This window comes from Phoca vitulina, unplaced genomic scaffold (genome assembly GCF_004348235.1).
Source record: "Phoca vitulina isolate PV1807 unplaced genomic scaffold, GSC_HSeal_1.0 scaffold11, whole genome shotgun sequence".
In the NCBI taxonomy this organism is placed as follows: domain Eukaryota; kingdom Metazoa; phylum Chordata; class Mammalia; order Carnivora; family Phocidae; genus Phoca; species Phoca vitulina.
In genome coordinates, this window is record NW_022589714.1 from 29,124,161 (window position 1) to 29,137,307 (window position 13,147).

Sequence of the window (13,147 nt, forward strand, 5' to 3'; positions counted from 1 at the left end):
TCTACATTCTTTTCTTAGAAGAGGATGTTTCTTTTTATTTTCTTTCAAAGATGGAGAAAAATGAGATAATTCATAATTCATTATTTTCAGTCTTAGGTAAAAATAAAATGTCTGAAGAAAGAAGTTAAAATGCAGTTTTGTTGACTAAGTAAAACTTTTTCTCTCTAAGGTTTAGCTAGGTAGTGTGGTAACTCAAGTGAAATCCAAAGTGGGTTGATAAGGAATATTCTCTCTCATCATAATACAGTTGACACTTGGACAACACAGGTTTGAACTGCACACATCCACTGATACATGGAGTTTTTTCAGTAAATACATTGGAAAATGTACTGGAGATTAGTGATGACTCAAAAAAAAAAAAAAAAACACAGATAAACAGCATAGCCCAAAAATAACAAAAAAAAAATAAGAAAAAGGTGTTATTGTAAGAATACAGTACATAATACACATAATATGCAAAACATGTATTAATTGTTTGTTATTGGTAAGGCTTCATCAATAGTAGGCTATTAGTAGTTAAGCTTTTGGGTAGCCAAAAGTTATACGGGATTTTTAACTGTGGGGATCAGTGCTTCTAACCCCTGCATTGTTCAAGAGTCAACTGTACAACAGTAAGGATCTAAGCTTTTGATAATATTTAATTAGGAAAAAATTTGAAATCCAAGAAGAAATTTTTAGTTATGACTCTATAAGGAGACTATGACTTTGGGACACTATGCTGAATGAATCGTGAAATAAATTCTAAAGTTGAGTTAGTATATTTCTTAAGAGTGGAAAATAAAAATTTAAAGGAGCATTCAAAAGATTTGCATTTTTTTTTAATAGAGGTCTAGTCAGCATTCATTTCCTTTTTGACTAATTGGATAAATCCTTATTTCTCAGCTGTATATTGAATTCTATTCTTAATGTTTCAAGAGGTTTTGAATGTGAGAGAAAAACAACTGAGGATCGAGGCACCAACATCATAAATAGTGCTTTCATTTATTTGGATAGATTCCAAAGGAACAAGGACCTATAGGTGCACACAAACTATGGAAATCTTCAGTGGAAGATTCTGTAATTCCTAATGTAATTGTATTCCCCATATCTAATTAATCATTAAGTCCTTTGAATTCTGTCTCCAAAAATGGCTTACTCCAGTACTTAACTCAATCATCATTTCCTCCACGGAAGCATTTCTTCCTTTAGGATGTTTCTGGAGCCTTCCAACGGTCTCCTTGACTGCACTCCTCCCATTTATTCTCCACACAGAAAGCAGAATGCCCTTTTTGCAATACCATTTTCCTTTGCTTAAAATCCTTAGGGGCCTCTCATTGCATTCTCAGCAAGAAATCCTCCAAGGACAAGTAAGACCTTTCTCCCTGTCTCTGTAATTTTATTTCAAACCACCTGTGCTCTTACTCACTAAGCTCCAGCCATTGCATCCCTTTCTCAGTTCCTAATCTCTTTTCTGATCAGGACTTCTGCTAGGAGCATTCCTCCTCCCACTCTTTGCTTAAAGGACTTCCTCTTATCACTCAAATCTCACATTAATTATCATCTGTTTCCTCTTGACTGTGCTAAGTATTTTTTTTAGATTTTATAAATCATAGTATTTATAGTCATTCATAAAATGTTTTCTTAATAGCAATTGTATCATTATTTTTATTATATGACCTTAGAAATCACATTTCTAATACCACTACCATAGTAGAGCTTACAGCAAATTTTAATGGGGTATATACTTGTTATTGCCTCTTTCATTTCACAAAGCAGGCACCATGTCTGTTTGATTCACCTAGTTATCTCCAGTGGTTAGCACAGTGCAGAGCCTAAAAGAATCACCTATTAAAAACATGTTGAATAAAAGGATAAGCTTTAAGATAAATCAGTAACATCTACCACATAGCCCCATCCCTCCCTTAAATATCAGTAAGTCCTCAGTTTGCATCCATCTCTTGAGTTAATCATAACCTCTAAGAAAAAGGATGAAAAATAAACCAAAGAACAGTTACTTTTTATTAGCCAAAAATTGTATTCACCAAAACTTCACTACTCTGATTGGTGTTTTGATGCTCTAAATAATTAACTGTTCCAACATAATATACAGTTAAATCAGCTGGGTTACAGAAAAGTTCCATATGTCATTAGATAATGTTTGCATGCTTTTGAAAAGCTATACCTCTAAAATAATTTCTGTATGTCTTGATATAAAAGACTATATTAATCTGTTTCAGTAGTAATTTATAGAAACAATTATTCAGTTGAAATTATTTAATGTAATGTCTTGTGTTCTGAGAAAATACATTACAGTGTCAAACAGAAAACGTAACTAGCTCTCTGAGGAACTTATTACTGCTTTATTGTACATAAGTTTTAGATGCATGTTCTTAGGTTACGGTATCGATGGAGCTGATGTTCTACACATGTTATCTATAAAAGCTGTATCATGACTAACATTTTAACAAACTTCTGAGAGGAACAACACAGAACTTGTGAAGGTGCCTTGGGAGATCACTTCCATTAAAGTTTGCACTTTAACTTTGAATACTTAAAAACTGAATGAATCCTTTATTTATTCAAAAAAGATCTAATAAACAGATTCAGTGTCTGTTCTTCCAGGCCAGGCACACACATACACGGAAAAAGACAGATTTGTTTCCATTCCTCATCTCCCATTCTTACTTAAACTTATGCCAATCAAACTTTTACTTCCTTCCCAACAGAATGCAAACTTCTCCTGATGATGTCACCAATGAGCTCCATATTGCTGAATTCAGTGGACATTTCTCAATCCTCAACACACTGGACCTATCAGGAGTATCTGAAATAACTAACTACTCCTTTGTATAGGAAACAATTTCTTGGCTTGATTTCCAGGCTATCACACTCTTAATTTTCTAACAGGTCACTCTTCATCAGCCTTTTGCTGAGACTTTTATTTCTCTCAGCTCTCCACCTCTAAAAGTAGGATTTTCTTGTGTCTTGGATCCCTTCTACTCTTTATTTGCAGTCATTTTCTTGATGGCCTCACATCGTTTAATATTCTTAAGTACCATCTACGTGACAATGACGCCCAAGTTTATATATGCAGTGTAGATTTTGTGCATGAATTTCAATCTCCATTGGAGAGCTAAGAGACATCACAAAACCTAACATTTCTATAATAGTTTGCTAGGGCTGTCTTAATAGACACCACAAATTTATTTTCTCACAATTCTACATGATAGAGGTCCAAGATCAAGGTGATAGTAGGATTGGATTCTTCTGAGGCCTCTCCTCTTGGTGTATAGATAGTCATGTTCTCCCTGGGTCTTCTCATAGTCTTCCCCTTGTGTGCGTCTATATCTTCTTGAGGGGATACAATTCAGCCCATGAGCAACATTCCAAAACTGAAGTACTCAAATTTCCCCCACAAGCCTGTATTATGCCAGTCTTTACCAATTAGGAAGTAGAAATTTCAACCTTCTAGTTGTTGTATCTAAAACTTTGGAATCATCCCTGACTTTTCTTTCTCTCCTTTCTCCATATCCAATCCATTAGCAAATTCCATTGGCTGCACTTGCAAAATATATCCAGTACCCAATCTTTTCTCACTATCTCTACTGCTATCAGGCAGCCAAGCTAACAAGATCTCTTGCTTTGATTATTTTGATAGCTTCCTAACTGACCAACTTGCTCCCAAGCCTGTCCTCCTATACTCTATTCCCAACACAGCAGCAAGAGTGAGACCTTTTCAAATGAACTCAGGTCATATCACGCCTCTTCTCAAAAGCTTCCAGTGTCTCACTTGTCACCCAAAGTAACATCAAATCCTCAGAATTGCCACTAGTCTCTCCATGCTGTGGCCCTCTTGCCTCTCTCACATCATTTCTCACTACCTCCTTTTCACTCACAAAGTTTCAGCCACACTGAACTACTTGTCACTTTAAAATTCCAGGTGAGGGGCTGCTGAGTAGCTCAGTTGGTATAGTGTCTGCCTTTGGCTTAGGTTGTTATCCTGGGGTCCTGGAATGGCTCAGTGGGGAGTCTGCTTCTCCCTCTCCCTCTGACCCTCCCCCTTGCTCGTGCACTCTCTCTCTCAAATGAGTGAAAAATCTTTTAAAAAATTTTCTTTAAAAAAATAAAATAAAATTCCAGGTGATTTCCTGCCTCAGGCTTTATGATGCCTCCACAAAAAGACCATCAGTGAAATCTGTTGATCTCAGGAAGCTGGATTTATTAGACTTGTTGAATGTGCAAAGGTACTGCCTTGGCAGAGTCTCAGAAATGTCTCAAAATGGGAAAGTCGGGGATTTGGAGGCTGCGGTTAGTCGTAGATTGGTTTTAGGGCAAAAGTCAGAGATTGGTGAGAATTTGTAAACTAGGAGAATTGCCCAACCAGCTAGTGGACTTTGGAACCCATAAGTCCTGTGAAATCAGTTTGTTTATGATTTTATCTTGGAATAAATATATGAGTCTGAACTAGGTGATGTTCAAACAATCAGAATTTCGTTTTGTGCCGTATGCCACTTCCACAATATTCTTCTGTTTTAAAGTCAGTATGGGGTTGGGAGTTGTGCTTTCTTGTTCATTCCTGTGTCTGTATCAACTTTTTCTTGTAATAGCCTCTCCTAGCTGTTCTCATGGCTCCCTCCTTCATCTACAGGGTCTTCTCAAATGTTAACTTCTCAGTTCAGACTACCCCAACCACCCCATTTAAAATCCAGTTCTCCCGCCCACCACTACTCCCAATTCCTTTTTATTCTGCTTCATTTTGCCAAAAGCACTTACCACCTTCTAAAATCTAACAATTTTATTTATTATGTTTATTGTCTGTCTACCTGTATTATGACATAAACTCAATGATTTTTTTCCTGTTTCTCTATATCTCAAACAATTTAATGTTGCCTGATACATACAGGTGTTTGATAAATATGTGTTGAATAAATTGCTGAATGAATGAATGAATGAGACCTCTTCAGTGCTGTTTAAGACACTTTAACAGAATTCCTTGAAAGCCATTAAGTACCAGAGGCACTGATTCAAACTCTCCAAACTCAAGAGACTGGTTGTTAAACTAGTATGCCAACCTATCAAATACAATAAGAAATGAATACACTAATGTGTATTGGGATACCTAGTGTGTACTTGGTACTCAACTTTTAACCTCCCATATGTTATCTGGTATGAAACTCTAGAAAAGACAAATCTAATATTTGGTGACAGAGAGCAGATTAATAATTACAAGGGCACATACATTCCTCAAGATCCATCATATTCTATACTTAAAATGAGCACATTTTATTATATAAAAATTCTACCTCTCTAAAGTTGATTTAAAGAGAAACAAACAATTCAAATCTGTAACACTAACATCTAGCTCAATGCCACTACTCTGCCCTGCTCACATATATATGCACACTGTGTATGTTATAATAATTTCTTAGGATCAGTCCTTGTTCTCTCACAGTCTTAGAAATAAAGCAAACAGAAGATTGGATCCTTTTATCTCCACTCTGCATAAATCCAAGTAATTCTTTCTTCAGCGAGAAAGGATACAATAAAAATTCATGTACACCTATTGCAAATTTCCTTTTTTGTACTGACCCTATAATGAGTCCAGCTTGACTGGGAATAATGTTTCTTAAATCTCCACAGCAACACATTAACTCTCTCCATCCAATAGAGATGCTTGATTTTTACCTCAGAGAATGTTTCCTTCTTTAAAAGTGACATTTTCCTGATCTGAATCCCAGTTTCCCAAATAGTGTTGTGTTTCCACATATATACTAATTCTAGTAACCAAAAAATATGAATAATGCTGAAAATGCATGAAGTCTATGTTGTGGTCACAGCTCCAACCAGTCATTCTTGGTTCCAAAGCTGTCAAATGATTTAGATAACCTAGCATCTGATTATGTCATTCTTCAATTTCTTTCTCATTGAAATATATATATATTATATTATACATTAGATTCCCTGGTATAACGAATACCATTTCCATATTCTCTATTCCAGTGGTATGTATATCTATTTATAGGACAATACAGGGGCACCTGGGTGGCTCAGTCGGTTGAGTGTCTGACTCGTGATCTCAGCTCAGGTCATGATCTCAGGGTTGTGACACTGAGCCCTGGGTCAGGCTCCACACCCAGATGCGCTCTCTCTCTCTGCCCCCACCCCACCAACTCGTGTGTGAGCACTCTCTCAAAAAAATTTTTTTAAATATAATACATAATTAGTTTAATTGATTTTTCTAAGAATTATTAATGTTTTTCATTTTTTTCCAAAATACTATTTGGGGTTGAGATTATAATTTACTAAATTTATAGATGTAATATGAAATTGTTTAATTTTTGCCATTAAGTTTTCCCACCCAATGACCTGGTTCTTCCCATTGATCTACCATGCTCTTCATGAAGAGCTTTGGTCATTGTTGTTATTCATTCCTAAGTATTTTAAAAATAATGTAACTCTTACAAATGAAATATTTTTACCATAGCTTTTTCTAGTTGTTTATTACTAAAAGAACCTGTTGATTTTTTTTATATTTCTTATCTCCAGCCAATTTGTCTTATGATTTTAGTCAATCTACTCATTTTTTTTTACTAGAACTATTTGTGTCTCTAGGTAGACAATCTTCAAATAAACCAAATGTTTAGAGTTATTTACTTTTCTTGTTATATCAAAACCTCCAAATTACTATTAATAATATTGTATAGAAAATAACTATACCAATCATATTAACGACTGCTCTTAATTTTAGTATATGATCTGTGTACTACTTAAGTCTTTTTTCTCCTGGAATTAAAAAAATTAAGAAATGGGAATAAATTTGAGCAAAACTTTCTTTTTGCAATTATTGCCATAATCAAGTGAATTTTTTCTCTCTTATTTTTTGTATGCAATGGATTATGTAACAAATAGCCTGAAATTGTATTATATTCACATTCCTAAAATAGACCCTTCTTGGTATTATTCTATTAGTTGTGCTACACTGTTAGATGTTATTTAGAATTTGACCTATTAAATCCTGTATTTTAAAAAGACATACTGGCATTATAAAATTCATTAGAAAGCTTTTTGTATTTTTTCATGCTTACAATAGGTTACACATCCTTGAAATGATCCATGAACCTATTTGATATTTGTGTTTTTCTGGTGGTAGAATTTTAATATTTTTCTAATATTTTCAAGAGTTACTGGTCAATTTCCCAATTCTTCTTAATCAATTTGGCCACAAATGTCTTAGTGGGATATTGTTCATTTTTTTTCTATATTTTCACTTTCTTTCCATAAAGTTTAATTGTAGTAGTCTCCGATGATTCATTTAATCTCTCTCGTATTCATGGTTAATAGTCTTTTCTCATCCCTGCTCTTACATATACTCTGCTCATGATTTCTTGTACTTTTTATTTTTTTCTATAATTCCACTTCTGAATTTATTTATTCTACTTTTTTTCTGGTCCAATCATTTCAAGTTTTATCAGCTTTATTTTCTCCTACAATTTTTTTTTTGTTTTGCTTATTTATTTTTTTAATTTCCTAAAATGGATACTAAATCTTTTTTTTATTTGTCTTCTAACAATGACAACAATTAAGGCTATTAAATATTATACATTATGATAGTAAAAAGCTTAAGCCACCCTAAATATCTATCAATTGAAAATAGTAATTATGGTGCATGCATCCTAAAAAAATTAGGATTTTTTTTTTTTAAGATTTTATTTATTTATTTATTTGACAGAGAGAGAGAGAGCACATGAGAAGGGGCAGGGTCACAGGGAGAAGCAGACTCCCCGCCGAGCAAGAAGCCTGATGTGGGACTTGATCCCAGGACCCTGGGATCACAACCTGAGCTGAAGGCAGACGCTTAACCAACTGAGCCACCCAGGCATCCCTGCAGAGATCCATTTTAATGGGGAAAAAATTTATGAAACCCTAATGTCAGATAATACTATTTTATTATATCATAACTAAATTAGATAAGCATGTGTGTGTATATGTTTTCATATATATATATATACATATATATATATATGAAACCCCCTATGCTTACATAACTATGACAAAACAAAACACCACCCATTCCCCACTTGCGGACATGGCTACTTCCTCTTGAGTTCATAGACTGCCTTTTTCAATAAGACTAGACCTCTAAATAGCTCTGTTGCAAGTTTGTATTCTCTGTAGCTTCCACTTTACCTATGAAACTCAGAAACCAATAAGTAACCGCAGAGTCAAACAGTAAAATACAACATATTTCTGCTTTTGACAAGTCACTTACAACACTGAAACAAAGACAAAATTAATATCTCAAAGACAATCTTCCCAAAATACCACAAACCAATCTGTTAGCAAATTCAGTCTAAATATTTCTTGCCTGGTGGAAGACTGGAGAAGGGAGTAAGTCACACTGAAGCTTGTGCAAACGGAGGGTACATTGCCAACAGTGTGAAGATTCCTAGAAAGCATAAAAATAAACATGAGCTGCCAGGGCCATAATTAATGGAGAAAATAAAATGTAGCAAATCCCCATTTCCAGGTAAAGTTATGTGCACATTTTTTAAAAGGTGACAAACTGAAAATAAAGATAAGCAATTTCTAAACCACCATATGAAATTAAAGTAAATGAAACCTACTCTAGAGCTCACATGCCAAAAATAGAAAGTAATGGAAAAGGTTGAAAATAATTATTAAATAAAAATAAAGTGAAAAAAGGTAACTTACAATTGCTATCAATTACACTATAGCTTAGACCTTAAAAGCACAAAGTAGTATTACTATCCAATGTGAGATATAAGAATAAATTATAATTATCATTCATAAATATTAATAAAAACCTGGATAAATTGAAAGATATTGCCCACTAGACTGTCAGTTTTATGACTGCAAAAACTATCTATAATGTTAACTGATGTCTCCATGCATATGTAATCAGCAGGTGCTTGGTAAAAATATGCTTTATGAATAAACAAACTAATGAATGAGCAAAACTACAAAAGTCTTCTTACCAAAGCTTAAAATATGCATTTCCAACTTAAATATCAATAAGACACATCTTAGAAGATGATTACATAATTGTGAATTTCATCTGTATTCATCCATATAAATAAATAAATAAGAATGCTACAATGTATCAAAAGAAGAATAGTAATAGGAATCTTAACCTATCATGTATTTAAATATATCACTTTATGAATTTTAATAACTAATACATCATGGTAGCAATATGAAAATAAACAGGCAAATTAATGGACTAGAACAAATAGTAATATATACACATGCACAGATGCATGGACACATATATAAAATTTGACAGTTATTCCATAGATACCGCTCACTCAGCTAAGTATTTACTTTAAAACTGAAATCTTCACTTAATAATTTTTGATTTAAAATATAAAAATCTATTTTTATAGACACTATTTTATAGGCTATTTTTAAAAGAGAAGAAAATACAAGTGATCTTTAAATGGATGAAATCACATTAAGCTCAAAAGTAATGGAAAGCGTATAAGACATTACAGAGGAAAAGACTGACGTAATTTACTGATTCTTGTCAAATGATCATAAATTAAAAGGCAAGTAACCAAATGGGAAACATATTCACATCAACTATAAAATAAATATGTAATAACCTTAATACAGAGCTCATGAAAATTAAAAAAAAAAGAAGCTTTGAAGTTATGGGTTTGGAGATTAGTTTTTACATATACACTAAAAGCATGGTACAAGAAAGAAAAATTGATAAATTGGACTTCATTAAATTTAAAACATTTGCTCTGAGAAAGAAACTTTTAGGACAATAAGACCAGTTAGACTGGGATAAAGTATTTGCAAATCACACATGTGATAAAGGACTTGTATCCAAAATATACAAAGAACACTTAAAAAGAACTGAGAAAAACCAATCAATTTAAAAGGTGGGCAAAAAATCTGAGCAAGCACCTCATCAAAGAGGATAAGCAGATGGCAAATAAGCATATGCCAAGATGAACACAGTCGTATATGATTAGGGAAATACAAATGCAAATAAGATTCCACTACGCACATATTAGAATGGCTAAGGTCCAAAAACCTAACTGGCAGGGCTGGTGAACAGTGCTGGTGGGAATGCAAGATGCCACAGCCAATTTGGGAGGTGATTTGGCAGTTTCTTTCAAATGTAAAAATTGTCTCACATTATGATCAGGCAATCACACTACTAGGTATTTACCCAAATGATATGAAAACTTACATTCACACAAAGTCTGCAGAAGAATACTCAATAGCAGAAACTCACACACACACACCACACACACACACACAAGAATACTCATAGCAGCTTTTCTCATAATCACCTGAAACTGAAAGTAACCAAAATTTTCCTTAGATGTGAAGAGACAAAGTGCGCTATATCCATACAATGGACTACTATTCAGTGACAAAAACAAATGGGCTATTTTGCTATAAGAAGACTTGGATGAATATCAAAGGCATATTCCTCAATCAATACAGTGTGAAAATGGTTAAATCTGCATAATTCCATTTATGTGACAAGTTGGCAATTGCAAAACTATGGTAATAGTGGTAATAGTCATAATAACTTGATCAGTGGATGCCAGAGATTTGGGAGGATTGAGTAAGTGAAGCACAGAGGATTTTCAAAGTAGTGAAACTATTCAGTAAAAAGACTGTCATGCAAGATACTGGATACTCTGTATTTGTCCACACCAATGGAAATTTACAGCACAAAGAGTGGACCTTTAGAGTATACAAATTCATGATAATAATAATTTGGGAAGTCTGGTGATTCCAGAATGAAGTACAGACTGTGAGGAAAAAAAAATCTCGCTGTATTAAAAATGTGTGCAAATAATATATTATATATTAAAAAAAAGAAGATAGTGGGAAGGGAAAAACGAAGGGGGGGAAACCGGGGGGGTGGGGACGAACCATGAGAGACTATGGACTCTGAGAAACAAACTGAGGGTTCTAGAGGGGAGGGGGGTGGAGGGATGGGTTAGCCTGGTGATGGGTATTAAAGAGGGCGCGTACTGAATGGAGCACTGGGTGTTATACACAAACAATGAATCATGGAATACTACATCAAAAACTAATGATGTAATGTATGGTGATTAACATAACATAATAAAATTAAAAAATGCAAAAAAACATGTGTGGAAATAACCTCAAAGAAAGGGATTGTGTGGGGGAAGCTCCTAAGTAATTTTGAAAATGAGCAGAGTTATGCACTAAAACTGTAATAGGTGACTTATGTCACCTTTCTGTGACCGTCTCAAGTGACCTCAAAAAGAAATCAAGAACAGAAAGAACCAGAAAACCAGTTAAGCAAATTCATGAAAGCAACATTTTTGAACAATAAGTTATGATAAAAACATAATGTAATAAGATGACCTAAGGGTCTTTCTCATGTCTGTGTGGAAACCAGAAAACTGTGATTTTTACAAGTGAACAAGTTATACCTTGTGATGTGCGAATATTTGGAGAACTGCTTGCAAGCATGTGCATCCCTTTTTCCTTTTTGTGTACAGTGCCTCCTACAGCTAACTAGCTTCAGAGCAGTTCTTCAGAGCAATCTCAGTAAGACAATGGATAAACCAATTGCTAACCTGCTTTGAGGCTGGCTTTTTTTCAATCAACAGTGTGACTAAATGTAAAAGAAAGTGTATCAAAGCCTTTGTTCCAGTTCATAAAGTTCTCAGGGCAGTACAGGTCAACGACTCAGATACTGCTATACATGTATACTAGAAATGACCAATTGAATAAATGGATGATGGGGACTAAGAGTGGGAATTTATAGATAAGTATGGGGAAAGGTTAGTGTGATCCACATGGTAATGGATTAGAGCTGAAGACCTTAATGTGAACTTCTGTTTAGCTTAATATAAATACAGATAGATACATATAGAAATACTCATAAATATATATACACAAAAGTTGGTATACACACATAATTTCCTTGCCCCATCAGCTGAGCCTAAGACTAGAAGCAATGTTACCCTAATGGTAATGAGCACACTCAGGGCCCAGATATTGTTTTCTAATACAATTCTCCAATAAAAGGAATCAGAGCTTTTTGGAGAAATGGCTGACTCTAGGGCTACAGAAGGGAATAAGTATATATAGGATTCTGGAGAAATTTGTCATGCCAGAACATAAGAAAACACACACACACACACACACACACACACACACACACAAAGGGGCACAGGAGCCAACTGAAAGAGCTCCCAAAGGACAAAGCTGAAATAATGTAAGAAATAAAGCAGTACGGAATTATACTCCAATGTATAAAAAAAATCCATGAGTCAGTCCACAGATATAAATCACTGGATGAATAAATGGGAGAGAAGAGATAAATGCCCCTTGTGGATGAATTCCAAGTAACTTATGTAGATTTTCAGCCCTCGTCGCAATGAAGCACAATTCCCCATTTCTTAAGTGTGGATTGCACATATTAGGTTCCTTCCAAAAAATATAGTGATGAAAGAAGTTCAAAACATTAACTTTGTAGTGAGTAAATATGACAGATAGATTAAGGTTACCATCAATAGTGATATGACACTGATAACATGTACCACTGATAAGAAATGTTGAAAATCACCTCTGTGACCTTCCTCCCCAAAATCCGTAACTCTAGCCCTCTAGCCTAATCATGAGAGAAACATCAGACAAATCCCAATCGAGAAACATTCCACAAATATATATACTATTCAAACCTGAAACGTTTGTTATCAAAAGCAGGAAATTCTGAAAAATTCTCATAGCCAGAAGAATTTAAGACATGGCAAATACATACAATTATGGTATGCTAGATAAGATCCTGGAACATAGCTGGGAGGAGCAAGATGGCAGAGGAGTAGGAGACCTAAACTTCGTCTGGTCCCAGGAATTCAGCTAGATAGGGATCAAACCATTCTGAACACCTACGAACTCAACAGGAGATCAAAGAAAAGAATAGCAGCAACACTCTGAACAGAAAAGTGACCATTTTCTGGAAGGTAGGACCTGCAGAGAGGCGATATTTGGGAAGACAGACGGCGGGGGAGGGGGCCTCCATCAGCCACTACCAGCAAGTGAGAGAGCAGCAGAGCACAAAATCGGAACTTTTAGAAGTCAGCTCCACTGAGGGACGTCACTCCAGTGGCTAAGCGGGGGGGGGGGGGGGGGGGGGGGGGGG